A 6,129-nucleotide genomic window follows, 5' to 3' on the forward strand; every position below is an offset into this window, starting at 1 on the left:
AACCCTAACACTTATCCCTAAGTGGCGAGCTATTCCACCATCAAATTTTAAAAAATAAAAAAGTAAAAAAAAATAAAAAAACAAAATCCACTCTCCATCCCCATCCCAAGTGGCAAGATTGACACTTGGGATAAGGCTTGGGTTTTTATTTTAATTTTTAAAAATCTCTCTCTCTCTCTCTCTCTCTCTCTCTCTCTCTCTCACTTTTAATAAAATTTAAGGTAGATCAAAACCTGGTGAATGAAGGAAAAGCCAACCAATATTTTATTCAGAATGGTCTTTTATTCTAAAATGATAAGGTTTGCGTGCCGGATGTGTCGAAAATTAAATCGAGGATCCTATTTGAGTGCCATGATGCACCATCGCGACAGGACATCCTGGCATACAACATACCTTGGATTTGGTTAGAAGGACATTTTATTGGCAAAAAATGAAAGATTTTATTTAGAGTTATGTAGTCTGATGTTATTAATGTCAGATAAACAAGGCTTAACGCCTAAAATCTGTTGGGTTATTACATCCTTTGGATATTCCGTCTCGAAAGTGGAAAAGCATTTCCATGGATTTCATTACGGGACTTCCACGTACCAGCAAGGATCACGATGCCATTTGGGTATTTGTGGATAGATTTACAAAGATGGCTAGGTTTTTACCCACAAAGACAACAGTTGAAGTGTCGGAATTGTCTTACCAATTTGTCGAGCAATTGTTTAGACTATATGGTCTACCTTTTGATATTGTGAGTGATCGGGACTCTAAGTTCACGCCTTATTTTTGGTAGGAAGTTTTCAAGAAATTGGAAACTACTTTGAGTATGAGTTCCTTTGATCACACCCGCAGCCTAATGGGAAGACCTCGACCTCTGCCTCAGAATAGGGGAAGTCAAGAAGAGATGTTCCCAAATCGGCCGTCCACTTCCAAGGCAGCAACGCTGGAAGTGATTGAAAGCATGTGAATCAGATTTTAGAGGATATGCTTCATGCGTATATCTCTGGAAAACCATCAAGTTGGGAAAAGTATCTTCCAATGATGGAATTTGCCTATAACAGTCCTAAGCATACGACTACTAGTTATTGTCCGTTCATGCTTATGTATGGGTATCAGCCCGTGGCACCTGTCGATGTGGGTCTTAAGGACATTGAGCTTAATGCACAAGGGATTTCTTGCGTGATATGCAGGAAATGCTGACCTAAGATCAGGATTCTATCAGGAGTGCTTAGGAAGAGGACAATTTTATGCTGATAGGGGATGCTCACCTTGGTCTTTTGAGCCAGGAGTGTTGGTTTATTTGAAAGTTCCTAAAGTTTCTTAGACTTTGTCTCAACAAGAAAGTTCTCAAAATTATCTCCTAGATATTGTGGTCCATTCTGAGTTATACATCGAATTGGCATGGTGTTGCGTATGAGCTAAAACTACCTCCACATGTTAGAGTTCATCGAGTCTTTCATGTCAGTAGACTGAAAGAGAAGCTGGGAGGTGAGGATAACACATTTACTTCTCAAGAACTCGTTAAAGTCAAAGATTTATCCTATGTTCCACATGAACCTGAAAAGGTACTTGAATTCAGGGAAAGGAAATTTCGTAGTTGCTTAACCCCTGAGGTTAAAATTAAGTGGAAAGATAGGGAAATTGAGGATTCGACTTGGGAGTCAATTGAGAACGTTCAACGTAGGTTTCCTTCCTTCTTTTCATTGTAAGAGTGCAATGTTTTGAGAGAGGGAAAGTATGTTATGTGCACATTATATGTGCATATACTAGGAGGCTAACCCACCCTAGGGATGTGAGCATGGGAACATGGGAACATGCTCTAGTGGGGCAAGGTTTAGGTCTAACCTTGGATTGAGGTTAGGGTCAGGAAACCAAGGGTCACACATGGAAATGGAGAGTCAAGAGTCACTTGAGTGCTCTCTCTCTTGCCATTTCATGCTAGAGCTATGTGCTGTTGGATTGAAGTCATACCTCTTGGTGGTATGGGACACCAAGGTTAGGTATGTGGTACTTCATTGTATTGATGTGTGCACCCTTGGGCTCGGGGGTGGTTGGGTGGATGAGTATATGCCTGGTTTATGCATAGTTATTAGCTACTACAAGTAGGCAGTATAAAAGGATGGATCTTGAGCTTTGTAAAGACTGGCTGTTGATTATATCATATTCCTTTTGATTGAAATAAGCAAGACCGTTCTCTCTTCTGTACATGCATCTTCCTGATGTGTCTGTGTATTCATTTTCGTTTCATATATTATGGTCAATAGAGTTATTTGTTAAGTCATCGTGTTCTTGCACTGTTCATTAGGCGATCAGTCCATTAGTTTTCAGTGGCATTGTGCTGTGTCTATTTTGTGTTAGATTTGTATCCGCTTGGTTTATGTTGTGTGCATAGCCAGAGACTCTTAGTAGGTTGCTAGGGGAATAAGCAATCATTTTCCTTGACATCATTCTTTGAGTAAATCAGAATATCATCAAAGAAAACAAGAACAAAATCATGCAAGTATTCTCTGAGAATGTCTTGCATTAGGTGACGAGGCCCATTAGATCCTCATCATAAAATCTGAAGGCTTCTATAACAAAAACCCTTTTGTTTAGGTCCCAAAAGCCTCATGGTACACCCTACCCTCTAGAGCCAAAGGGAGTCAAGTGATGACCTCCTCGAACCCCCCAGTTCAAGCAACAACAGACATTCTATTGGCTCCCAACCAAGTTGTTAGAAGTGCAAGGCTTTTATAAACATTTAGGTTCTGAAGTCAAGAAAATCAGCACCACAAGCCTCTATAACCACACCATCAAAAGATAAACCAAGAGTGGAGTGGAGATGAAAAGCCATGCCTTTGACACCTACCCCAAAGCTTAAGCAGAAATGGAGAGCAATGCTGCCACCTTGACTCATGTGTTGCTAGCACCTTCATAGACACCGAGCAAACAAAATAAGCAACACCTAGTGGCCCCATTTAACCTTTTTCCCATCAAAGAAGATCCACTGATGGTGCTAAACCCCAAAGAGACTCGTGCACACCCTTCGATAACACCACCATGGCTCAAAAAAGGATCACTCTATGACCCCACAACATTCATATGCACCATGACCAAATGCACATAGCATATACACATACACATGTTAAGATATGAACATACATGCACTTACACATAACCCTCCCCCTAATTTATTGAAACACCATTTCTCTTGAATTTTTTGAAACTCCCAAATTTTTTGAAGCACACCTTACTTTTTGAAACACATCCCCTTCTGAAAAACTGTCCCCTTCGGCCCCAAATCTCCCCCCCCAAATTTTTACCCCCTTGAAAAAATACAAATAAAAAAGAATAAGAAAAAAAATACAATTATGTCATCATGTGGCAATGCAGGCCACGTGTGCCATGTAGCACCTCACAAAAAACCTTGAAAAAAATAGGGTTAATGTCACCACAAGATAATGCAGGCCACGTGTGCCACATGGTGCCTCAAAAAATCTTAAAAATGGAAATTTGGATTATGTTACCATGTGGCAAGGCATGCCAAAACTGTCATGTGGCACCTAAACAAAAAAGGGTTATGTTGCCTCATGTGGCAACATAGGCCACATGTTCCCTTCTTTCCATCGACATTGCAATGCTTTAAGTAAGAGGACCGATTAGCCTTCCAACACTTTATAAAGAGGCTCACAAAACACTTGGCCTTATTCGATAAGCCACTCATAGCTTGTGGTTTACCAACATACATGCCATATTGGGTGTCCTAAATTCTTCCATTCTTACATAGAGAAACCAACCTCGTTCACACAACCACCATATTGGACAGCCTCCTTACATATTAACACTCAATTTCCTATCCCAAACCATGTTGTGTAAGAGTTGAAGAAAGAAGAAAATTAAGTGTTTGAAGAAAGCGATGTGTTGGAGTTTTCATGGGAAGAAGATTCTACATGGGCGCTCCATTAGCCCATGCCCATGCATGACAACACTTGTAATATACACATGGGCTTTGCACATTTAGTAGACACATCTAGTAGGAATAGGCATTGATAATCTCAAGCACCACTTGCATTAGGCCTCATCAATGATAGCTATCTCTAAGCACAATCCAAGTATATTTCTGGATGGGGAGGCCAAGGTGGGCATAAACCTGGCCCATGGTATGACCCATCACATGGAAGTTGCACCATGCCAAGAAGATCCAAACAAATATCTACCCATGCAAATAATTCCATGGTGGTCCTAAAGCTCATTTTGTCAATCACAAGTGTGGGGCATATACTGCCTAAATTTGAAGGGCCCAAGCCATTTTCACAACAACCAAAGGAGGCCTCACACGACAAACTTTTACTTCGTGTCCACCTTCCATGCCGCCTGGACAAGATGCATATCCCCAAGGCTACCCAAAGCTTCTTGCTAGTATGCATTGCATTGGGCCATAGATTGGTCATGAACCATATTAATCACACTCATGCTTTAAACTTTTACTTAGATATTTTCACACTCCAAAGGTTAAACCTTCCACAAGAGGGCTCTTGAAAATATCTTAGGCCCTCAAATAGTCACCTTAAAATGATGACAAAATCTATAAATGGCCCATTTTAGTGTAAATTGTAGCTCAATGTTTGCTTGATTTCTCCACCACCAATGCATCAAATCACTTGCTTTTTTGACTCTAGAGTTAGCTCAATACATTACTAACATTAGGTATATTTTTTGAGAGCAAAATAATTGGAGTAGAGCGAAGGCATGCAAAGATGAAAGCTACATCATCATCTTCACAAGATAAGAGTGATGTTCGTGATGTAGATTTGTAATGAGGTGTAGCAATACCTTCAATCATAGACTTTCTAGATCTTGCAATGGATTCATAAAAAATCCTCATCTTTACTCTTAGTTTCAGTATCATCCACAGATTCTTCCTCTGACTTTTTTCATGTTTCAAAGGATTTGTTTCGGTATACATGGAAATAGGTACTCCTCTCCTTATGTTTGAGTTGCTTTTATGAATTTAACATTATGTGGTTCAATTGTAACGGTTCAATTATAACATGTAATCCAGTGAGACATTAAAAAATCCTAATCATGCTCTCTTGAGCTTGTTTATTATGTTCCTCACGTATGTTGTAAGAATGTGGTTCTCTTAGCTGGGGTGATGGGTTGGGCTTTAGTGCTTGGATTGGACTATTGGGGGCACTAAGTGATGTATTAGATATTGTTTTGTCTTTTGATTCTCTTTGGTGGATGACCAGGTTCCCATTTTTCTTACCAATGTGATTCAACAATCCTAATCATGCTCTCTCGAGCTTGCTTATTGTGTTCCTCACATATGCTGTAAGAATGCAGTTCTTAGCCTAGGGTGATGGGTTGGGTTTTAGTGCTTGGATTGGGCTGTTAGGGGCACTAAGTGAGGTATTAGACATTGTTTCATCTTCTGATTCTCTTTGGTGGATGACCAAGTTCCAATTGTTATTAGCTGTGGATAAGAACAAACTTTCTTTTGAACACATATAACAAGGGTTAACATAGGCACATGTGGGTCATGTGTGTGATGTGGGTTTTATGGCTTTATGGACAAGTGTTGCATAACACACGTGGGTTTTATGGCTTTATGTACAAGTGTTGCATAACACACATGGGTTTTGTGGTTTTATGGACAAGTTTTGAGGTGGATGCTTCAGCATTGTGTGTGGCCTTAACCTCTTTTGGACCTAGGTCTTCTACGTGCCTCTTTCCCTTGTCCATGAGGCACCTTAACCTTTTCATCTCGTGTACCTTAGTTCCTTTGGGTTTGGGATCATTTTTAGGTTTCTCTTTTATGATATTCTCCTCCATGCATTGTGTAGGTTATATTTCTAAGCCTAATTATCGTACTAATCACCCTATTAATCATAATTAGGAGATAATCACTTTTTTAAGCCTCTTTTCAACCATTCTCTGCACCCCTAGCTACTAGTGGAGGAGCTCCCTCTCCCTCTAGCCTTAACAATAGACTACAAACTTCTAGCCTCATCTAGCTACATCTAGCTACAAGCCCCACGCTCCAGCCCATGTCTCTCTTTGTTTCTTCACTTGTATGCACTCAAAGAGGGCTCATGGGTGCACCTACATGCATTATGGAGTCTCTAAGTTAGACCTAAGCATGGCTAAGTAGCCCATGTT

This window comes from Cibotium barometz, chromosome 56, assembly GCF_041138505.1.
Source record: "Cibotium barometz isolate CiBa-2024 chromosome 56, ASM4113850v1, whole genome shotgun sequence".
In the NCBI taxonomy this organism is placed as follows: Eukaryota; Viridiplantae; Streptophyta; class Polypodiopsida; order Cyatheales; family Cibotiaceae; genus Cibotium; species Cibotium barometz.